At 43.5% G+C, this 24,913-nt stretch overlaps 1 pseudogene; it reads left to right on the top strand.

The window, feature by feature from the left end:
• The first annotated feature begins 1,696 nt into the window (after positions 1 to 1,696).
• LOC136317777 (urotensin-2 receptor-like) lies at positions 1,697 to 20,908 on the top strand (annotated as a pseudogene).
• Positions 20,909 to 24,913: the final 4,005 nt, after the last annotated feature.

The following is a 24,913-nucleotide window of genomic DNA, read 5'->3' as shown; positions in this document are numbered from 1 at the left end:
TTTGTGACACTGAAAAGTGTTGCGTAACAGTTGCCTTTTGTAGACCTAGTGCGGCCCGCCAAACGGCTGTGATCTTGCTCTGCGGCCCACATGCTGAGTTGAGTTTGAGACCCCTGCTCTAAAGGATCCAACTGTTTCCAAGTCACTGGGCAGCATCCAGAACAAAGCTCAAAAAAGTACAGGGTGAGGCAAAAGTAGGTTTACAGTTGTTTGTATGGCAAATAATACAGTAATTAATAAATGATAATACAAAATACTGTGTTCCACATACAACAGTAAACCTACTTTTGCCCCACACTGTATGTCTAAGATTGTAAAGATATCCAGCACTTGGGAAATTTATATTATTTGTCATCCAATAAAAAACTACCAGAAGCAGAAAAATCCATCCAACAATACGGAGAGAAATCAAGTAATAGAGGCATCAAGGGTGAAAAGAAAGAAAAACTGCCTTCTTTGCATATATGATCACCTACAGAGAAAAGCTGATGGTCTACAGAAGAACGACTAGACTAATTAAAGGTGTAGCAAATTTGCAGGATGTGCATATTTTTAGAGCTACTATAAGAACATGTAAAAATTAAAAGTAAGAGGCTTAATTCTCCTTATTGAAGACACACTCCCCTTCTTCCCCTTTCTTAAAGCATTTACTTTAGAAAACTTGTAAATTCTTTCTCTGTCTCTTTGAAAGCATGTAAATATTTTTTTGTTAGTGAGGGAGAAAGAGAGGCAGACAGACAGACAGGAAGGGAGAGAGATGAGAAGCATCAACTAGTGGTGATGGCATTATAATTGTTTGTTGATTGCTTCTCATACATGCCAATCCAGTGACCCTTTCCGCAAGCCAACGACGTTGGGCTCAAGCCAGCAATCATGGGTTTCAAGCCAGGGACCTTTGGACTTAAGCCAGCAACCATGAGATCATCTCTATGATCCCATGCTCAAGGTCGTGAGCCTGCACTAAAGCAGGATGAGCTTATGCTCAAGCTGGTGACTGGGATTTCGAACCTGGATCCTCAGCGTCCCAGGTTGACACTCTATCCATAGCGCCACCACCAGTCAGGCAAATGCATGTAAATATTGTTAAAAAATTAAAGCTTCTTGCCAGCTTTATGACCCAGGAATATCTTTTCAATGACCTGGGAAACATCTCTTTAAAATGTGTCCCTATCACTCAGTTTCTGTGGGAGGGTAGAAGCCTAACTTCAGTGGGCACCTGGCTCCAAGCTGCAAAACCAGATCCTGTCATACAGATATGAGGCACTTATTTTTCCCATGCAGAAAGCCAATTGTATTAGTCTACTCAAGCTGCTCTAACAAAATACCGCACACTGGGTGCTTAAACCACAGAAATGTATTTTCTTATAGTTCTGGAGGCTAGAAACACAATCAAGGTGCCAGGAAATTCAGTTTCTGGTGAGGACTCTCTTCCTGGTTTGTAGACAGTCACCTTCTCCTACGTCCTCACATGGCCTTTCCTCAGTGCGTGCAGAGGGAGAGAGGGAGGGGAGAGCGCAGGTAAGCTCTGATGTCTTCTTATAAGGACACTGGTCTTTAGGACCTCATTTAACCTTAGTTACCTCTCAAAAGGCCACATCTCCAAAGACAGCCACACTGGGGTTTTGAGCTTCGGTATATGAATTGGAGGAGTGGGGAGACACAAACATTCAGTCCAAACACTGGTGTACTGATACATATGGTACCCCAGTTGCCAGGTAAATTTCAGATGAAGTATGTGGGAGACCTGGTGGTGTCAAGGCCTCTTATTTGAGGACTAATATGTATATCTTGGGACTAAATATGTAATCAGTTATATCTGCTTGCTATATATAGGGGTTAGATTTGTGTTTGCCTTTGGAATCTCTTGGCAGATTGCCTGTGATGTACATGACATTCTGCTGCAATGTTCACTCAGTAATAAACTTCTCCTACCTCTGTGGAGACTTTTTCTAGGTTGGCAGAAGCTGCTGTTCTATTTTTTATTTCATAGCTCCTGACAGTACCTGAAAAGAGCCCTCTTCATAGTTGAGGAGACAGGGAAGGGTGGGCAGGGAAACAGGTATCACCATTGTCCATCCATTTCAAAGACGTCACATAAGGTTTCAAGGTGTAAGAGGACCTGGGAGAATAAGGAAGCACTGGGAAGCCTGGATTGGGCTTCTTGGCACCCTGCGTTTCTCTTCTACTTTTCCTGCATTTTTCCACTCCTCCATTTTTCCTCAGTCACATGGAGGTTCCCCAGAGCCATCAAAAGGAAACTCACTCTCTCAGCTTCCTGGCGGCTTCACGTGGCAGTGCTCAGGTTGGTATGACACTGTGGCCTAGAGAGTGGGTGCTTCAATCAAACAGGTCAAGATTCAAGTTCTGCCTCTGCCACTTCCTAGCTGAGTGACCTTGAGAAAGTCACTTAACTTCTCTGAGCTTCAATTCTTAGCCTATAAAATGTATAATAGTACCTAGCTTAAGGGGTTATTGTGAGAATTATGTATAATAATGTAGGTAAAGTACATCGCATAGTGCCTCCACAAAGGTAATTTTGTTTTTAATTATATTTTCCTAAGACTACACTACACTGCCTCCATTCTCTCCCCCAATTAACCAGTTGTCCTAGCACTTTTCTTCTCTGATCTGAAACAAGGGCAGTAAAGCACAAAATTCTTAGTCTAGTGTTTCTGGATTCTCTGCTATGCTCATGCAAACTGGGTTATTTATTTATTATTTACGGCAGGAAACAAATGCAGCAGTGACAGGGATGTGGGAAAACCAGCATTCTGGTGGGGGTGGGACAGTCTCTGGAGAGCTAGTTTGTATTGTAGCTTTACCTCTTGGAGTCTATCTTAAGAAAACAACCATTTATGCAGAGGCCTATAAACACTAATCCCATTAAAACATTCTGTATAATAGGGAAAAATGAGTACGATTTAAGCGTTGAACAATTACATTATAATACATCTTCTATGCATCCATTCAAGAAGGTGTTTTTGAATAATTTTTAGACAGAGTGAAGGCCCAGATGTTGGATGAGAAAATTTCAGGAAAATAATTAGTGCTAACTTTGCAAAACTTAACTTGTTCAATGACTGTTATATATATTTAATGTAGACCTAGAACTTTAAAAGTATAAATGTATTTTAAAATGCTGACAGTAGGCCCTGGCCGGTTGGCTCAGTGGTAGAGCATTGGCCTGGCGTGCAGGAGTCCCGGGTTCGATTCCCGGCCAGGGCACACAGGAGAAGCGCCCATCTGCTTCTCCACCCCTCCCCCTCTCCTTCCTCTCTGTCTCTCTCTTCCCTTCCCGCAGCCAAGGCTCCATTGGAGCAAAGTTGGCCCAGGCTCTGAGGATGGCTCTGTGGCCTCTGCCTCAGGTGCTGGAATGGCTCTGGTTGTGGCAGAGCAACGTCCCAGGTGGGTGGAGCGTCAACCCCTGGTGGGCCTGCCGGGTGGATCCCCTTCTGGCACATGCAGGAGTCTGTCTGTCTCCCCATTTCCAACTTCAGAAAAATACAAAAAATGCTGACAGTATTTAATGCTGGACGAGAAGACTCAGTAATTTTCATTTTCTTCATTTCCTAAACTGTTTCAACTGCTTGTACTACTTGAATATTTGAACCCCAGAACCTTCCCTCCAACCCAAGACAAAGGCAATAAAATCTAGATGTTGGAAAGAAACTCGGGCACAACGTATCTGCTCAGTTTTATTATCTGCCGAAGGCAATATTTAAGCATCAATCAAAACAAGAGGGCAGAGTGCCAAAGGGCCAGTACATGCAAACAATTGGGCCCCCCACAAGTAAAGTGGCAACTACTGCAAAAATAATGGTCCAAGGTAACGATGCATTACCCAGGACAGGATACCCTCGTGGCCTCAGGCCCCTTTTGAGCGCTGAAATGTGGTAAAAAGCGGGGGTTCAAAGAGCTGTATGTTCTGAAACACCATGGCTAGCCGGTTGACCAAGGAGGTAGCGGCATTGTGCAAGAGGTCAGAATCTTCAGCAGTTAATCGGCTAAGAGGGGAAAAGAAAATCACTTTAGAGGCCATAACTCCTGGCCTTCCTCAGGCCCACCCCTCCCCCCAGGTGGCAATTAGACTTACCCCTTGATTAGAGAGGTCCGCAGGCTATGACTGACCTGGGCCCCACGGCCCTCCCTCCACCAACCCTTGGCTGTCTGCACATCTCCAATAGAGTGCCCCACAAGCAGAGATTGGCCCCACCACCTCCTGCTGCTACTCCCACTGAGTCCCTTCTAGAACTTACACAGTCAGCCGACTGCCAGTCACTGTGAACTCCCAATGCACCGTCCCGCGGTAGGGCTCAGCACCTTGACTCAGGACCATGCGGGCTACCTCCGCATGCAGGTAGGATTGGAAAGGCACTGTGAGGGCGCTGCTGGAGTTAAGGAAAGTGCACCATCCGCACAGACTTCATGGTTCAGGCCCCCATGCTGTCAAGAGGCCGGCCGTCCCCCAGGCTGCCTCTCAGGCCACCCTCCAGGATGACCCTTCAAGGACCTCTGCGTCACAGCCCCTCTCAGACCACCCGTATGCCTCCAGGCCACCGCAGCTGCTCCCCTGGCCACCCTGGGTCCCCATTTTCCCCTAGGTCCCCACAGAAGTCTACCCCGCTCCTACCAGCCCACGAAGCCTGTCCTACCCATCCTCCTGTGTCCCCCTACCTCCTGTCCATCCCCTCACCCTTTACTTCCATGGGGAAAAGGAGACTCCTTGAAAAAGATACAACACCAGCCCTTGGCTTTCCATGGGTCTGTCCGAGGCAGCGGCCTGTGCAGCCTGCCCCGAGTCCACGGATACCTCCTCGCCCTGGGGAGTGCCCTCAGCTGCTGCGCTCTCCCCTGCCATGCTGCCTGTGTCTCCAGGGCCCACGGGGTTCCCCCCTGGGCTACTGGGTGGTCCAGCACCACGCACCACACTGCCTGAGCCTTCCTTGTCCTCGTCCTCGGGGGCCTCCATGGCAGCTCGTTGGCCTCAAACGCCAACACTCCGTGCGCTCACCACTAAGAGACCGGCTCTCCGCAAAGCCCCGCCCCTCCGCAGGCAGCGCCTGCGCACACAGACCTTGGGGAGGCTCCTGCCATGGGATTGGTTCCCACAAATCCAGCCTTGCCACCCAGTCTGCCCTTTCTCGAAGACCCCGTTGCTAGGGAGACACTGGCCCCCTCACGAAGCTCCTCCTCTCTGTGCCCTCTCTGTGCCTGAGGCCCACTCTGCAGACCCTCTCCATCTTGGAGGAGAGAGTGAGCGTGAAAGACCCCGTTGATTCAGCCCCCGAATGGGCTAAGTTCAGGGTGGCAGAACGAGTGTAGACAGAGGGGAGCAGAAAGATGGGGCGAATGTGCCAGGGAAAAGGGTCACGACGTGGCCAACTTAGCCTTGCAGGGACACCACGGCTAGGACTGGGAGAGCTGTGCCCTGAGGGGAAGAACTGGTCCAGGTCCTTGTGGGCCTTCTGTGTCTATTGGTAAATGGCGAGTGTCAGAAGGCACGTAGGGAAACTGAGTCATATTAAGAAGTCTCCACTTGTCTCAGACTTTTAGGATTCTGAGAATAACTAGTATTTCTGAAAAAAAAATGTACTAATGAGCTCCTGTCCCAACCAGTTCCCTCGGGCGAACCCAGAATCTTTTACCAAGGACGTGCTGTGAAAGTGCCCAAGTGCCCACAGAGCCCCCCCCTCCCCACGCCAAGAAATTAAGTAGAGTTTTCCACTCCCCCGGCCTTGACAGCAGTTCCCAAACCGTGCTGCGCCAGGCATGCAATAAGGGCTACTGCCTTATCCCAACAACCCCGTCCACCACCCCCACATAAAACCAAAGATGAAGCAAAACATCAGATGGGGAAGCATGTGACTTCCAAGAAAAGGGGTCTCCCCCAAATTGGGAGATTAGTGCTGAGAAGTGTGTTCATGGCTGGTCACTCATCACGGCAGGCCCCGCCTTCACGACCTCATCTCAGCTCTATTGCCTCCCCAAAGCCCCACTTCCAAATACCATGTTGGTGGGGGTCAGGGCTTCAATATATATGAATTTTGCTGGGAGAGGACTCGAACATTCAGTCCATAGCAGAGTGCTACTCACTGACTTTATCTTTCTCTATGTGATTATTTTTAACAGGGAGCCGAGGTTTTATGTGACCAAACATAGAAACAATGTTTTCACTGATCGATAATCCATGCTAGCTGTTGTGAGAGGTATGACAGGAGGAGGACCCAAGGTCTCACAGGTCATCTTAGCTGAGGGCCAGGACAGAGACAGTAAACTAAGATTTTGTGATAAATACTTTTTAAACAATTCAAATCCAAGTGCCCTCCTGGAGCTCCTGGACTTCGAGGAGCTATCGGGGTCAAGATCTGTGATGACGGCTATTTTACTTTCTTTCCCCTTCACCCTTCCCCTCCTTGCCTGGGGACAGTGCTTTCCCAGCTGTCCTTATCCGTGCTGCTGACTGCTCACCCTCTTGTGCCAGGCCCACCCCTCACACCTCAGGCCCAGGAAGTGACAGCAGCCATGTCTAGGTTCCTGTCTGTTATTTCTGGGCCACCCTTCTTCCTGCTGTTCTGGTTACTGACCTTCCCCAGCTCTGCTGTGCCCTGTTGGCTGCCCAGGTGGATGGCACTACTCGGGAAGCTCCCTTTACAGGCTGCCTGTTTGGCTCAGCCAATGGAGGGCACGGGCAAGAGACCAGAAGGTGTGAGGACTGAGAACCAGGGCGATTTGTCCCCCCCACACATTTTCTGAGACTCCCTGCAGTTCTGGGAGTGGCTGCATTCCTCAGCACTTCCCAGGATGCAGTAGCACTGACCCCTATCCCTGCCTCTGTAGGCCCAGGCTTGCCCTGGTACCTGACCATCCCTTGGTAGCTGTGGCATGCTGGTAAATGTTTAACAGCTCGTTCTCTGGAGTGTGGGCAGATTGGGGGGAGTGGAAGTATGCATATACACATGTATATAAGTTTAGTATAATTCTAATTTTGTTATAATTCTGACCCACATAAAGAATGTGTAGCACACAATTCACAAATAATAGTAAAATATAAAATAGTCTTTACTGTAAATTTCATAGACCTCATGGATTCTCACAGATTTCTTTAGATGACTTTTTTTTTGGTTTTTTTAAATTTTATTTTATTTTTTTATTCATTTTAGAGAGGAGAGAGAGACAGGAGGGAGGAGCTGGAAGCATCAACTCCCATATGTGCCTTGACCAGGCAAGCCCAGGGTTTCGAACCGGCGACCTCAGCATTTCCAGGTCGACGCTTTATCCGCTGCACCACCACAGGCCAGGCCTGCTTTGGTTGACTTTTGCTAGTCTGTAGCCAACTTGTGCTTGCAAGTGATGAACAGTGTGGCTCTGACACAAATGTCTCTTGATATTTTCATTCATGTGAATTAATAAGGCAAAACTGAGACAACATATATACACATCCATCAGTCACGCGAACAACTTCTTTCCTGATTGAAATAATAGTGTTGAAATATGGCAAAAGCATTTCCTCAAATTTTTATGCTATTCACAATGGAACAGTTACAGACAACACATAAACTGAGCCAAATTTGGGAGCACTATTGAGAAGGGGATGGTCCTTCTCCTTGTCCCTTTCCTGCAGCTGCCCCTGGCAGTCCCTCCCCTGCTCCTTGAGAGTTTTACTACAAAAGAGATTTGTCCCATCTTCTGCCATAACAAGGCTTGATCAGCAGGGAGACAATCCCTTAGCAAGAAAATAGGCTCATTTCTTCCAAGTGTTGGGGTCACAAAAATTGGTTAAATGATAAATAAAACTGTGGTTCCTCAATTCAGTAGTAGTCAAGACTTTTCTATTGCAAGTGAAAAAAAAAAAAGACAAAACAATCAAAATTATCCACACTGACTTGAGCCAAAGGGAGAGTTTCTGGATCTATGTAACTGAAAGCATAAGGGGTAGTACCTGGCTTTAGGCATGGCTCTCTCCAAGGTTTAGTTGTCTGAGATTTGCCTTTCTTGCCCCAACTTCCCTTCTGTCCAATGCCTGCCTGCACGCCCTCTACTTCTGCAGGTGTCAGTGGGTGGATGGGATCACCATGGCTGAAAGAAAGCTGTGCTCTGATTGGTCAGGGAAGGGTACTGCGCATGCCTAGGAGGAATTAAGGATACTGGTACCAAGGGGATAAGAGTGCATGTTTGGTGACAAAGCCAATAGATGTGGTAGAGATATTTCATCAAATTTAAAATCCATTTCTGATGTTTTAAAAGAACAAGGCTAGGAAAGATTATTTCCTAATCTAATAGAGCCAAACTGTTTCCAAGTAATTTAACAGAATCCCAGAACGAAGCTCAAGAGTAGGTTTGGGGACACAAATATCACCCAAGGTAAAATTTCACAAAGTCTTCCACCTGATCTTAAATTGCCAGTATGTAAAGAAGCAAGAAAATTCGATCTTATTATGAGGAGAGAAATCAATCACAAATAATCATCCAGATTGGAAAGGAAAAAAATAAAACTGCCTTATCTGCAGACAATCTGATCACCTATGTAGAAAATCTGATTGGATCCTCAGGAGGGCTGCTAAAAGCATAGGCAAATTTGGCAAGGTTGTAGGAAACAAGGCACTGTATATTAGAGAGAGTTAACTCCTCCCCCAGACACTTAACTAATCCTCTCAACACTCTTCTCCACTGATCTGAAATGTTAGTAAGCCCCAGAATTCCAATTCTAGTGTTTCTGAGATGATTAATCTTCGTGTGCAAACTAAGTTTTGTTCTTTCTTCTTCCTTTCTTTACTTTTGGCCAAATCAGACCTACTGGTATAAGGACGTGGGCAAACTAGAATTCTGGTGGGAGACACACTTTCTGGACAACAGCTGTGTAGTGTAGACCAACAGCCTTCAAAAATAAACAGAAACTTACATTTCTAACTCAGTAATCCTACCTTCTGGAATAAATCTTGAGGAAATAATCATTCAGGCAAAATCATATAGAAGAATTCCATCGAATCATTATTTACAGTAAGGAAAAATGGAAACATTAACACCCAACAATTACATTCCTGTAATTTTTATGGGTCTAATGGCATGTATTTATTTTTTTTTTAGAAAAAGGAAAAAGCTCATATGTTAAGTGAATCTAGTTCAGAGAAAAACCTTAATCCTGAATGTGCAAAAACTACACTTTATATGGCACTATTGTGCATTTAATATATAAATGCAACTATAAAACTAAGAACATAATCCAAAATACTGACAATTAGTAATGCTGAATGACATGACGCAATTCATCTTCCTTTTCTTCTGTTGGAATCCATGGGAGTTCGATACGACCAGAGTAACAGGCTTTATTGAAAGGAAGAAAGGAACCCTGCCGGGCACTTCTCCCAGAGAGAAGAGTACCGGTTACAGACTAGGGGCAAATTATATAGTGTTTGGGAGAGCCTGAGAGGATACTGAGTCAAAGGTTCTGGTATGTTCCCTTTTATGGTTTTAGGATTTCAGCTTTCTGGAATGCTCCTTCTTGGGGCAGGTTGACCAGATTCCTGGAATTCTTTTGTCCCAGGGGTGATTGTCCAGTAATTAAGGGTGGGGTCAGGCAGCCAAGGGGAACAGCAAAAGGGCAGTTGTAATTCATGTATCTATCATTTTTCATTTCCTAAATTGTCTTCATTTGACAACAATAACGGAATCCCACATCCTCCTCTCCAAACTAGGGACAAAGGCAAGAAAATGCGGAGGCCCGGTAACTGAAAACAAACTCAGACGAGAGTAGAAAGCAGTTCAGTTTTATTTTCTGCTGTAACAAACAATTAAGAACCCCCTCTTCCAGCATCAGGGAAACAATAGGATTGAGAGTACCATAGGGCCAATGTGAACAAACAGGTAGGCCCCCATAATCCAGTGGCAACTCCTGTAGGAACAGTGGCCCAGGGAAGGGTTCACCACCTAGCGAGGGACTTCAATTTTAGCCCTGTTTTTCCTGTCTAGGCTTAACCTAAAAATATTGAGGTACTGTGATAAGGTGACAAATATTACTATTGATTGGCTTAACAGTAGAATTCTCAACATAATAGGTGGAAAGGAGAAAACAGAAAATAGATGACTAATTGTGGTAGTAGGAAACATTTAAGTTTTAAGCCCAGATTAAAAAGGCTAAAGGATGTGAACAGAAATCTACTTCTCTTTAGCTTTTTAGACATTATGTTAGGGTGCATAAAGTTACAACATAAATAAGGTATGTTTTCTTGGAATGTAAAAGGGAATCTGTGATTAAGTAGAGTATAAGATTTATTTTATGAAATATTGGTCATTTCAATTGGTGCTTTTAACTAGATCTTTAGAATTTGAGGCATAGATGTAATAGAAAATAGCTTAAATACTTTTTTGCCAAGGGACCTATAGAATTAGAGAGCTCAGAATCCCCTTTCTCGGGGAAGCCTAGAACCTTAACAGGAGTGTTAGAATCTGTATGGTACATATGCTGCCCCACCTAAGCAACCAAAACCACTCTGAGAAAGTGTTTCTGGTTGCCTGGCCTAAGCAGGACTCTAGCATCCTAGCAAGTGAGGAAATCTTGAGCACTTTCCACCAGTTTCTTTTAGCCAGGATTAGAGAAAATACTAAGAAAAAGAACCATAAAATATCTAAGGTATCAGAAGTTATTCAGGATCCTCAGAAGGCCCTTACAGCTTTCTTAAACTATGGAAAACTTACAGAGTCTATGCTCCTCTAGACCTAGAGGTGCCAGAAGATACTAAGATAGTCAACTTAGCCTTTACATAACATTCAGGTCTAGAAATTAGAAAGGAAATGTATTATAAGTTTTTTTTTAAAGATAGCATCATCAGCTGCTATAAAATAAATAAAACTAAGCATTTTGGAAGGGATATTGCTCCTCCCTCAATCACATAACTCTGTTTGGCCCCTAGGATGGCTAGTTAGCCAAAGATGGGTAAGATTCTGGAAGGCAGCAACAACCTAAGACAGGCACAGTCGAAGAGGGGCCATCAAGAGAAGGCTTAAGAACTAACAAAGGTGAGGCTCAAATCCTCACCCTAACAATGCAGGAGCCTGCTCCCCTGAAATAGTGACATTCATCCACTATCCAGGGCACCAAAAGAGGAAGATTCCCTAGAAACTCAAGAAAAACCAAGCAGCTGATGATACTACCAATAAGGTAGCCCTAAAACCAGTGGGGTTTTAGGAAATTTTAGAGACTTTACTAGAACCCTTGTTGCCAAAGGTTTATTTTATTTTATTTTTTTTATATATAAATAAATTTTTATTTTAATGGGGTGACATCAATAAATCAGGGTACATACATTCAAAGAAAACATTTCCAGGTTATCTTGTCATTTAGTTATGTTGCATACCCATCACCCAAAGAGAGATCGTCCTCTGCCACCCTCCATCCAGTTCTCTCTGTATCCCTCCCCCTCCCCTCCCCCTCTCCCTCCTTCCCTCCCCCCACCCCCCATAGCCACCACACTCCTGTTCATGCCTCTCAGTCTCGCTTTTATGTCCCACTAATGTATGGAATCCTGCAGTTCCTGTTTTTTTCTGATTCGCTTATTTCACTCCGCACAATGCTACCAAGACTCCACCATTCCGCTATAAGTGATCCAATGTCACCATTTCTCCTAGCTGAATAATATACCATGGTGTATATGTGCCCCATCTTCTTCATCTAGTCCTCTATTTTTTTTACAGTGATTAAAAGCCTTTAAGCAAACTCTTGGCCAATACAGCAAGAATCCATAAATGAGTAGTGTCCTTAACATGTTCCCCAAGTCCAAGTTGGCCCCCTCACCATGCCAAATCCCTGAAAAATGCAACCCAACCACAGTTCAGTCTGTTAGGAGCTGTCACAGGGAGCAGGAGTCCAGGAAAGTTCCCCACAGGAAAAGTCCGTATGGCACTGGAATTGTTGTCACCATTCTATACTTTGCAGCTCATGTCCAAGTCCCAATGACCGCTGCTTCTAGCTGGTAATGATTGAGGTAGACTGGAAAAAGCCATTTGCAGCATGCGTGGATATGGAGCTTCTGTTCTCCTCTGCCTGGAGAGTTGAGACCAGGTTGCTTTTCCCTGGAGCTCTGTGACTGTGGCCTGGTAAAGAGAACCTTGGGATACACTAAGCTGGGTGGCAAAGGTAAATTCATAATACAAGTTGGCAAAAGGAGGAAAGAGAGCTCTAAATTAAGAGTAGGTCCCAGCCTGAAATATGAGTGGGGCATTGAGGTAGGAGGAATAAAGGAAACACTATATATTAAGCAAAGCAGCAGAAAATAGGACTATCAATACCCACAACAGAGATCTTTGAGGGAAGAATAAAGAACCTGACTATTCAGGCAAAACATAGTTAAGTGGCCCTTGTGCAAATGAGATCAGTTTACCTGCTTCTTGGAAGAAATACCCTAGGCTCGTCCACAGTGTCGTAGATGGGGTCGACGGCCCTGGGCACCTTCAGCCTTCAGTGGCAAACCCCAGCATTCTGGGCAAGGTTAGGTCATAGGTGGCTGGAGCAGGCCTGGAAGAGACTGAACCCTCCCTTAGAGGAGCGAGGGGGAAGCCCACCTTCCAGTGTCCCTGTTTCCTCACAGTAGAGGTATGTAAGCCTGGCAGGCTTTAGCTCAATGACCTTTCTTTCCACTATTGAAGCAGGACCCAGATGGCATCCTATGAGACCCCTTTGGGGTGCTGGAGCCTTTAAGGGTGTATCCTAAAAGCTGGTAGTTCCCCCTGATCTCTATTGGGCTTTTTCTGCCTCTAGGTATCTTAAAAACCATTCTCAGAAGATCTCGCTGAGGGGTTTGAGGATCCCCATCCGCCTATATAAATCTTTTCCATATATCTGGAGCTATTTGGAAAAAAGACAAAACAGTGTTATTAGCTAGATCTAATAAAGAAGGTAGATTTGGTGTCTCCTGTTCATCAGCTTTCAAAAGAAATGTAAATTTTTTTTTTAAGTAAAAAGCATGATATGGTAGACCCGTCGGAGTCATTGGCCTGGTGTGCAGGATTCCCGGGTTCGATTCCCGGCCAGAGCACACAGGAGAAGCGCCCATCTACCTCTCCATCCCTCCCCCTCTCCCCCCCCTCCCGGTCCCTCTCCTCCCGCCCACAGCCAAGGCTCCACCGGAGCAAATCCACCCTGGGCACTAAGGAAGGCCCCATGGCCTCCGCCCTAGTTGCTAGAATGACTCTGGTTGTAACAGAGCAACATCCCAGATGGGCAGAGCATTCCCCCCGGTAGGCATGCCAGGTGGATCCCAGTCAGGCGCATGCAGGAGTCTGTCTGCTTGCCTCCCCATCCCCATCCTCAGAAATATACAAAAATAAATAAATAAAAGAAAAAATACAAAAAAAAAAATACAAAAAAAAAAAAAAGGGGGGGGGCATTCCCTTGTGCTAAAGCACCAGGAAGCATGGAGTGAGCTTGAGTATGTCCTATGAAACATGGAGCTCTATGTTTACATATAAGTCTTTGAAGAAGGAGGAACTGCTGAAATAGTTTGTCAGCATTTGTCCCTAAGACAGCAGTCTTTATAGTGGGAACACCATACGTAAATATTTGCTGTCTGTCTATAGATTAAGGGGGGAATATGGCCAATGCTGAAAAGCCATGATCTTTGTGCCCCTCCCCTCCCCCAACCCCCTCCCTCTCCTCCCCCCACCCTGTAACCCCAACACTGTTGTTCATGTCTCTGAGTCTCATCTTTATGTCCCACCTATGTGTGGAAACATATAGTTCTTAGTTTTTTCTGATTTACTTCTTTCACTCAGTATAATGTTATCAAGGCCCACCCATGTTGTTGTAAAAGATCCTATGTCATCATTTCTTATGGCTGAGTAGTATTCCATAGTATATATATACCAAAGCTTTTTAATCCACTCATCCTCTGATGGACACTTGGGCTGTTTCCAAATCTTTGCTATTGTGAACAATGCTGCCATAAACATGGGGGTGCATTTCTTCTTTTCAAACAGTGCTATGGTGTTCTTGGGGTATATTCCTAACAGTGGTATAGCTGGGTCAAAAGGCAGTTCGATTTTTAATTTCTTGAGGTATCTCCATACTGTTTTCCACAGTGGCTGCACCAGTCTGCATTCCCACCAGCAGTGCAGGAGGGTTCCCTTTTCTCCACATCCTCGCCAGCACTTATTCTGTGTTGTTTTATTGATGAGCGCCATTCTGACTGGTGTGAGGTGATATCTCATTGTGGTTTTAATTTGCATTTCTCTAATCATTAATGATGTTGAACATTTTTTCATATGCCTATTGGCCATCTGTGTGTCCTCTTTGGAGAAATGTCTATTCATTTCTTTTGCCCATTTTTGGATTGGATTGTTTGTCTTCCTGGTATTAAGTTTTACAAGTTCTTTATAAATTTTGGTTATTAACCCCTTATCAGACGCTATGTCAAATATATTCTCCCATTGTGTAGTTTGTCTTTTTATTCTGTTCTTATTGTCTTTAGCTGTGCAGAAGCTTTTTAGTTTGATAAAGTCCCATTTGTTTATCCTGTCTTTTATTTCACTTGCCTGTGGAGACAAATCAGCAAATATATTGCTGCGAGAGATGTCAGAGAGCTTACTGCCTATGTTTTCTTCTAAAATGCTTATGGTTTCATGGCTTACATTCAAGTCTTTTATCCATTTTGAGTTTATTTTTGTGAGTGGTGTAAGTTGGTGGTCTAGTTTCATTTTTTTGCAGGTAGCTGTCCAGTTTTCCCAACACCATTTGTTGAAGAGGCTGTCTTTACTCCATTGTATTGTCTTACCTCCTTTGTCAAATATCAGTTGTCCATAGAGCTGTGGGTTTATTTCTGAGTTCTCTGTTCTGTTCCATTGATCTATGTGCCTGTTCTTATGCCAGTACCATGCTGTTTTGAGTACAATGGCCTTATAATATAACTTGATATCTGGAAGTGTGATACCTCCCGCTTTTTTCTTCCTTTTCAGAATTGCTGAGGCTATTCGTGTTCTTTTTTGGTTCCATATAAATTTTTGGAATATGTGTTCTATGTCTTTGAAGTAAGTCATTGGTATTTTCATTGGTATTGAATTGAATTTATAAATTGCTTTGGGTAATATAGACATTTTAATGATGTTTATTCTTCCTAACCATGAGCACGGTATATGCCTCCACTTATTCGTATCTTCCCTGATTTCTTTTATCAATGTTTTATAATTTTCTGAGTACAAGTCTTTAATCTCCTTGGTTAGATTTATTCCTAGGTACTTTATTTTTTTGGTTGCAATGGTAAAGGGGATTGATTCCCTGATTTCTCTTTCTGATAGTTCATTATTAGTGTATAAAAATGCCTCTGATTTCTGAGTATTGATTTTATATCCTGCCACCTTGCCAAATTCTTTTATCAGGTCTAGTAGTTTTTTGACTGAAACTTTAGGGTTTTCTATATACAATATCATGTCATCTGCAAATAGTGATAGTTTTACTTCTTCTTTTCCAATTTGGATGCCTTTTATTTCTTTTTCTTGTCTGATTGCTGTGGCGAGGACTTCCAGAACTATGTTGAATAAGAGTGGTGAAAGGGGGCAACCCTGCCTTGTTCCTGATCTTAAGGGGATAGCTTTTAATTTTTGCCCATTGAGTATTATGTTGGCTATGGGTTTGTCATAGATGGCCTTTATCATGTTGAGGTATGTTCCCTGTATTCCCACTTTGCTGAGAGTTTTGATCATGAATGGGTGCTGGACTTTATCAAATGCTTTTTCTGCATCTATTGAAATTATCATGTGGTTTTTCTCCTTTCTTTTGTTTATGTGATGGATCACATTGATTGATTTGTGAATATTGTACCAGCCTTGCCTCCCAAGAATAAATCCTACTTGATCATGGTGTATGATTTTTTCCATATATTGCTGGATCCGGTTTGCTAATATTTTATTGAGGATTTTTGCATCTAAGTTCATCAGGGATATTGGCCTATAATTTTCTTTTTTTGTGTTGTCTTTGCCTGGTTTTGGAATCAGAATTATGCTCGCCTCATAAAAGGAGTTTGGAAGTCTTCCTTCCTCTTGAATTTTTTGAAATAGCTTGAGAAGGATAGGAGTTAGTTCTTCTTTGAATATTTGGTAGAATTCACTTGTGAAGCCATCAGGCCCAGGACTTTTCTTTTTTGGGAGTTTTTTGATAGCTGTTTCAATCTCATTTGTTGTAATTGGTCTGTTTAGGTTTTCTGATTCTTCCAGATTGATTTTTGGAAGATTATATGATTCAAGGAATTTGTCCATTTCATCTAGGTTGTCTAGTTTTTTGGCGTACAGTTCTTCATAGTATTTTCTTACAATATTTTGTATTTCTGTTGTGTCAGTTGTTATTTCTCCACTCTCGTTTCTAATTTTATTTATTTGAGTCCTCTCTCTTTTTTTCTTGGTGAGTCTTGTTAAGGGTTCATCGATCTTGTTTACCTTTTCAAAGAACCAGCTCCTGGTTTCATTGATCCTCTGTATTGTTTCTTTAGCCTCTATGTCACTTATTTCTGCTCTGATCTTTATTATTTCCTTCCTTCTACTAACTCTGGGCTTTACTTGCTGTTCTTTTTCTAGTTCTTTTAGATGCAGGGTTAAGTTGTTAATTTGAGCTTTTTCTAGCTTCTTGAGGTATGCCTGTAATGCTATAAACTTCCCTCTCAGGACTGCTTTTGCTGTGTCCCATAAATTTTGAGTTGATGTATGCTCATTATCGTTTGTTTCTAGGAATTTTTTAATCTCTTCTTTGATCTCAATGTTAACCCATTCATTGTTTAATAACGTGCTATTTAGTTTCCAAGTGTTTGAATGTTTTTCAATTTTTCTATTGTGGTTGATTTCTAGTTTAATGCCATTGTGATCAGAGAAAGTGTTCGATATGATTTCAATCTTCTTAAATTTGTTGAGCCCGCTTTTGTGCCCTAACATGTGGTCTATTCTAGAGAATGTCCCATGAGCGCTTGAAAAGAATGTATATTCTGCTCTTTTAGGGTGAAAGGTTCTGAAGATATCTATTAAATCGAGTTCATCTAATATGTCCTTTAAGTCTGCTGTTTCTTTGTTAATTTTCTTTCTTGAGGACCTATCTAATGATGTTAATGGGGTATTGAAATCTCCTACTATTATAGTATTGCTGTTGATCTCGCCCTTTAAGTCTATCAAAGTCTGCTTTATATATTTAGGTGCTCCTATATTAGGTGCGTAGATATTTATAATGGTTATATCTTCCTTTTGTATTGCTCCCTTTATCATTTTGTAGTGACCTTCTTTATCTCTAACTATGGTCTTTGTTCTAAAGTCCATTTTGTCTGATATAAGTATTGCTACCCCAGCTTTTTTTTCATTTCCATTTGCGTGAAATATTTTTTTCCATCCTTTTATCTTCAGTCTGTGTGCATCTTTTGATTTAAGGTGTGTCTCTTGTAGACAGCATATGTATGGGTCCTGTTTTCTTATCCACGCAGCTACCCTATGTCTCTTGATCGGATCATTTAATCCATTAACATTTAAGGTTATTACTGATATGTAATTGTTTATTGCCATTTTTTTTCTTTAAAACTGTTTTTCTCTTTTGCTATATTCTTTTTTTCCTTTGATCTGTTTACAACAGGTCCCTTAGCATTTCTTGCAGCCTTGGTTTGGTTGTAGTGAAATCCTTTAGTTTTTTTTTGTCTGTAAAGCTTTTTATTTCTCCTTCAATTTTAAATGATAGCCTTGCTGGATAAAGTAGTCTTGGTTGTAGGTTCTTGTTCTGCATTACTTTGAATATTTCTTGCCATTCCCTTCTGGCCTCAAGTGTTTCTGTTGAGAAGTCAGAAGTCATCCTTATGGGGGCTCCTTTGTAGGTGATTGTCTTTTTTTCTCTAGCAGCTTTTAATATTTTCTCTTTATCATTTAGCTTTGGTAATTTAATTATGATGTGTCTTGGTGTTGGTTTCTTTGGATTTCTCCTTAATGGAGTTCTCTGTGCTTCCTGAACATGTGAAATATTTTCCTGCCTTAATTGGGGGAAGTTTTCCACTATAATATGTTTGAACAAAGTCTCTATCCCTTGTTCTTTCTCTTCTTCTTCAGGAACCCCTATGATGCGGATGTTATTTCTCTTCATGTTGTCACAGAGCTCTCTTAGAGTTTCCTCAGACTTTTTGAGTCTCTTTTCTTTTTTCTGCTCTGCTTCCATGCCTTTATTTATTGTGTCCTCTAACTCACTGATTCGATTCTCTGCTTCATCCATCCTGCTTTTAATTCCTTCCATTGTATTCTTTATTTCAGATATTGTATTTGTCATTTCTGTCTGATTCTTTTTTATTATTTCAATGTCCTTTTTTATATTTGTTATCTCTTTATTTAGGTTTTTGTAATGGCCATCTATGGTGGTTCTAATATCTTTGAGCATCCTAACAATCGTTATTTTAAACTCTGCATCTGGTAATTTGGTTATATCTGATTCACTTAGGTCCTTTTCTGGGGATTTCTCTTGGTTTATTTGTGTTGTATTTCTCTGCCTCCGCATTTTCTCTTCACGAGAGTGGCTGTGATCACGTGCTTGGGTGCACAAGGGTTGGTGGCCTTGGCCTTTGCCCCGCCCCCGTGTGTGATGTTATGCTTGGTCCTGAGGGCACTGGCGAGCACCTTTGCTCAGCTGCGGGTCTCTGCCTGTTTCCGAGCTTTCGCCCTGCCTTTGCAGGATGATCCCACTCAAGGAACAGCTGCTAGCCTTGGCTCTACCACCAGGAAAGGCTGCATGCCCAAGCTCAGCTTCGTAGCGGAACTCCGCCTCTTCTGGGCTTTTGGCTCCACCCCCGCGGGAGGAGCCTGCTACCAAGTCAGACCGCAAGCCTGGGTTGCACAGGCGGGGCAGGGATGTGCTCCTCTGCCCTTGCTCCGGGGCTGGTTTCTACCCTTTCTGGGTTTCCCACCCTTCTCCCGGAGGCTGGATTACGCCAAAGGTTTATTCAAAACCAATTAGAAAAAGATTTTTCCAGCAGGAAAGGGATGATTAAGAATAAGAAATAATTAGAAAAGCCAGACTTAGAATCTATTTCACAAGGCATAATGTCCAATGGTTTAGCCTGTGCCCAAATAAATACTAAGCAAAGTAAAGAAATTATAAAGAGAACGAGGGAGAGAAGAACTTTCCCAGCAGAACATTTAGAAATAGATTTTACTAAAGTAATTGACAAGTAGGTAGAAGCTTTTCGTACTAGAGATGAGACCGCAGCAACAGTTGTTAAGAAATTGCTATATGAAATTCTTTCCAGGTTTAGCTTGCCCATTCTAATGATGGGCCTGCATTTGTATCCAAGATCTCACAGCTAGTGGGAAAGGCACTCAATATTAATTGGAAATTACATTGTGCCTACAGGCCCCAAAGTTCAGGGCAGGTAGAATGCATGAATCGAATAGTAAAGGAAACTTTAACCAAATTTGTTTTTAAAAACTGGTGAAAAGTGGCCCTCCTTAGGGCAAGGTGCACCCCTCTCACTTCTCCAGTGCCAACAGCACCATCTTCCCTTCGATCCTGTTTTACCTTCAATCCAGCGCAGGATCCTCCTGGTGCGCCCCTCAGCAACCCCTTTCCTGGCACCTGCTCCCCAGTTTATTAATATCCACGTGGGCCCTCGGTGCATTCCTAACCGGCAGCTGGGCAGGTGGTGGCGACGACCAAGACCTAGTCATACAGAGCTCGGCCTGCTTTTGTTTGCTCAGTACAGAGCAAGGCGAAGCTTTTGCAGAAGTGCGGTTGCAGGAGCTCGACCTGCTGCACGGTGACCGAGGACAGGCTTGTCACCCACAGATGTCCCTGTCACAGCACACCCCAGGCTTAAGTCCAACTTGAGGCAGCAGAGATGGCTCTGAGCCCAGAGCCTGCAAGCAGGTTCCCTATGCTAGCTATGACAGGCAGCTTTGTGCTCAAACCATGCAGCTGCACCAACGTATCCCTCAACAGCTCGTGGGCAAGCCTGATGGAACCCAGTTCCCTGGAGGACCTGGTGGCCACGGGTGCCATTGGAGCAGTGCTCTTGGTCATGGGCGTGGTGAGTGTGGCGGGCAACCTGTGCCGCTTCCTGTGAACCTCAGCCTCCATGTACATCTATGTTGTCAACTGGGTGCTGGACGACCTGCTCTACCTGCTCAGCATCCTTTTCATTGTGACCACCTACACATCACCAAGAAATGGCACTTTGGAGACATGGGTTGCCGTGTCCTCTTTAGCCTGGACTTCCTGACCATACATGCTACCATCTTTACCCTGACTGTCATGAGCAGTGAATGCTATGCTGCAATGCTGAGGTTGCTGGACACTGCACAGCGCTCTAAGGGCTATCGCAAGGTCCTGGCGCTTGGTACGTGGCTGCTGGTGCTGCTGCTGGTGCTGCCCATGATGCTGGCTATTCGGCTGGTCCATAGGGAACACAAGAGCCTCTGCCTGCTAGCCTGGGGCCAGAGCACCTACCGTGTTTACCTGACACTGCTCTTTAGGACCAGCATTGTGGGGCCTGGCATGGTCATCAGGCTGCTCTACATGTACCTGGCCTGGGCCTACTGGGTGTCGCAGAAGGTCTCCTTCCCACAGACGCAGTGGCAGCCCAACCCCAGAGTGCTGCACCTCGTCCTGGGCATTGTGCTGTGTTTCTGGGCATGCTTCATGCCCTTCGGGATATAGCAGCTACTGGCCCAGTACCTTGGTGCCTAGCCTCTCATACCCCACAGCTCACACATAGTCAACTACCTGATCACTTGCCTCACCTACGGCAACATCGACCCCTTTCTCTACACACTGCTAACGAAGAACCACTGTGACTTCCGCTGGCGCTCACCTGGCAGCAGGAGTGCCAGTGGGCCCATGGGCACCCAAGACTTCTGGGTGCAGTACCTCCCAGCATGCCTTTGGCAGTTTGCTGTCCTCCAGCTGTCAGCAGGTCACTGAGTGCATCAGCCTGTCCCAGGAGGACCCTGGGGGGTCTGTCGCTGAGTGTCTCAGCCTCCAGTGCTTACAGGGTCTGCAAATTACTCAGCAGGCTGTTCAAAATACTGTCTGAGAGGCACTTTCAACACTGCCAGGAGATTTGGTACATCCTTTCTAGCCTAGTGACTCAGTCTGGGTAAAGAAGTACACCACCCAAGGACTGACACCCCCGTGAATGGGTCCACACACCGAGTTCCTGACCACTCCCACTGAGTCAAGGTAGAAAGCATGCCCACCTGGGTCCATCATAGCCAGTTGAAGCATGCAGTCCCATCAGACACACCCTCGTGGACAGCAGAGACTAACCCCTCCAACCCTTGTAAGTTGACCCGGAGAACTACGGCATGCCCTACTCCAACCAGAAACCGGAAGCTGGCTGGTCTACACATGGTTAATGCCTAAAAAGACTCACTAAGGACCTCCTTTTACTTACACTTTGGGAAAAAAGAAAAACTAAGGTAAAAAGAAAGCCAGAACAAGTTGTCTTAAGGTTTAATGCATGTACTGCTATAAGTCATACAGTAGGGAAATATAAGTCCCTTTTCTAGAAGGAAAGCTACAAGGTAAATGAAAAATATATGTGTGCTTATACTTAACCTATGAATACTAGTTACTTAGAGGAAGGAAACCCCAAAAGGAAATATACTTTAAACAAAAATTACTTATTGCCAGTTTAGTTGTCACTAAAGGTTACAATTTTTAAAATTAAAAGTTCTAACTAAAAAGGAATTTTAAAAGTATAAAATATAAAAATACTTTTAAAAAAAGAAAAAAATTGTTATAAAAACCAGTTATTTCTGAATAGTTAAGAAAGTTTATTAAAATTAAGGGTTTATATATATAAGTTGCAAAAGATTTGTACAGGTTGTAAGAAATTAATCAATAGCATTTATTTCTTTAGTAGACTGTATTACTATTAATGAAAACATCAAGTCTACCTGTTAAATATCTGTTGCATGTTATAGGTTGATATTCCTACTTACAGGATGTGCAGATCACTGATCCTAGCCTCAACTTCAAGCTCCTGCCTACTCAACAGCCTCATGCACCTTGTTAAAATGTGTCAAGGATTTGACTCAGGATATAAAACCAGTGGGGATTGTGATAAGGTGCTGAGGAATTGCAAAAATTAATATTAATATTTTAGAAGGAAGAGTCAGGTTTCTTGCCCCCTCCTTTCTGTGGAGAATGGAGGGAGAAGAATGTGGGAGCTTCCTGGCTTACAAGGACATACTATGTGAGGAGCCACTGTGCCACCTCACCCGCAGGTGTTCTAAATTACCAAAAGCTACAGAATCAATATTAATATTTTAAGAGGCTTAAGGAACATTTTATTTATTTGGGTTAAGGTGTGCAGAGAAATTGTGAGAATAGTCTCTGTACTGTGTGATTGGCATAAAACCAGGATGGCCCTTGGCATTGTATTGTGAATGCAAAGGGAAGGAAAACATGGATTCCCAGACATTCCAATACACCTATGGGGAAAGGGGTGAATGGCTAGCCAGGTGCAGGAAGAGAAAAACCAAAATAAACCTTTTCTTATAGTAATGAGCCATTTGTGGGCATTTGTCCCCACGAAACTACCTTTCCTATGTAAATGCATATGGTTAATATGTGTGACTCTAGACAGAGAGATGGCAGATGAACACTAGAAAATATAGGAATGCCTTTTAATATGTAAAGAGACATCTTTCTACCATTGTGTTGACTTGTAAATTTTGTTTTCTCCAAAATGATGTATGGCTTGCAAATTGAACATGGTCCTATCATGTTAAAGGACATATGACTATAACCAATAGTGGTAAAGGGCACCTAATTGCAATTTTTACTTCTGTACTTCCCACTTACAAAACTATAAAAACTCGGTAGAACAAAGGGCCGGCGCGCTCTCCCTCAGATTTCTGTCGGAGTTGTCGCCGCGTGGCGAAGCTAAACAATAAAGCTTTGATGTGTAATCAACAGATTTTGTTCATGACTTTAACGTTTCGAGTCCCTCTGGATTAGGTTTAACACTATGTACTGAGATAAGAAACCCCTTTTTACTAAGAGGCTTAAAAGGTATTTTATGATTTAGGCCAAGCATTCAGAGAGAGTTTGTAAATATGATTTTTATACTTGTGTGTGATTTACACCAGTTCAAGATGGCTGACCGCCTTCCTGCTTAGAAAGGGCTGTTATATTGTAAATGCAGAGGTTTTCCTACTAGAAGGTTTTGAATGGAAAGAAGGAGACTTGGACCCCCACCCTTCCCCACACCTGTGAGGAAGAAGGTAAACAGCCAGCCAGGAATGAGGGAGAGGGAAGAAAGATTTAAATAGCCCTTTCCTCTCACCTTTCTTTCTCCTTAATGGACGATTTACAAAGGCTTATCCTCTGACATTATGTAAGCCCCCTCTCATTCTGAAATCATGTGATTGATGTATCTACCTCTAGACAAAGGAGTCACAAGACCACTCCCCCTTGCTTGAAAAACCTACATTCTGTAACATTTTATATGCTTTCTAATAATCATCCCTCTTGAAATCCTTTATATGTATAAAAACTTGTAAACTAAACAAGCGGGGACTAGCTTGTTAGGTTTCCAAGGGTATTTTCATTTGGCTTTATCCTAAGCTAACTACTTTGCTGTGGCAGCAGGGATGGGGGCTGACACTAGAATATTTGGGGATGTCTTTTGATATGTAAAACGACATTTTCCACTATTGTGTTGCCTTGTAAGTTTTAATATGTAGGAATGTTTTTTCCTTTTAATAGATCCTATAGATGAATGTTGCAAACTTGTAAGGAAATTAACTATTGTGTCATGCACCCCCAACCTGTATGTGATCATGTCTATATAACTCGCCTCAGAACTATTAATATATTCGCGGCTGCAAGATTTGGGTTGGCTATACCCCATGTATGTCATATGTAGGCAGCTTATTAATAAATCTCCTCCTAAAATTTCTTCTGTATCCTGCCTCAATGTCTCTATGTAACCCGCGGAATTAACGTAAAATATGTACTTTACAACAGTACAATACCCTGTGTGATCCAAAGCAACAGCCTAAGCTGATGGGCACAGGAGGTGGTAGAAATTCTGAGTTGACGAGGATATTCAGCAGTCAGTCGGCTAAATGAGGGACAAAGGAAATCGAGTTAAATGTGATAACTCTGTACCTAGTTCTGTCTGCCCCCTCAGGTGTTGCCGTGTCTGGGTCATAGTGACATGAGTCCATGGAGGGAACAAACAGTCCAGGCAGACAAATGAAGAGCTCTGCTTTGCCGCTACTGAGCTCCTTCCCGTGTTTTCTGAGTCTCTCTGGAATCTCTTCCTGCTCTCCTTCCTGTGCAGGCTGCTGTTCCTGCTAAGACTCTGAGTCCCCACACCCTACCCTCCATACCCTCTGACCTCACGCTGCTGGCGGGGACAGCTCTGTATCCAGTGCAGATGGGGTCGTGGCCTAAGCAGGATGGGGTAAGTAAGAGGATCCACAAATGCAGGGGAGCAGGCAAGTTGGAAATGGCTGATGCTCATGGTGTTTTTCTGTGAGCCAGTTAGGAGTGTCTTTGGGCTTAGACTATAAGGAAATGTATTGTTGACTGAGTGTGAGGTCCAGAGGGAGATGGTCACCATGCTGGTTTAGTTGTCCAATGAGGGGTCATCAAGGACCCAGGCCCCCTTTCCTGATACTCTTAACAGAATGTGGGTGTTCCTAGGTTTGCTGTTGGGACAGATCCCTCCTGCCTATGAAGAGCTTGTAACAATTGTGATAACAAAAAAGAAGTGTTTTGGTATAGACAAGATGCTCCATCCTCTATTCATTTATTCACTCACTAATTATTTCTTCCTAAGTGCTTTGATGGAGGAAAATTCAAGCATCCGTGGCACTTAGCGCAGCGTGTGGGGTGGCAGTGGTGTCAGCAAACATTTTTCTTGAGATCATCGTCTCTGACCTGAGTCCCTGAATCACAGAGGCCTTGGTT

Source organism: Saccopteryx bilineata, chromosome X (assembly GCF_036850765.1).
Source record: "Saccopteryx bilineata isolate mSacBil1 chromosome X, mSacBil1_pri_phased_curated, whole genome shotgun sequence".
Taxonomy (NCBI): Eukaryota; Metazoa; Chordata; class Mammalia; order Chiroptera; family Emballonuridae; genus Saccopteryx; species Saccopteryx bilineata.
Note: the sequence above shows the minus strand (reverse complement) of the source record. Positions and strands in the feature narration are given on the sequence as shown.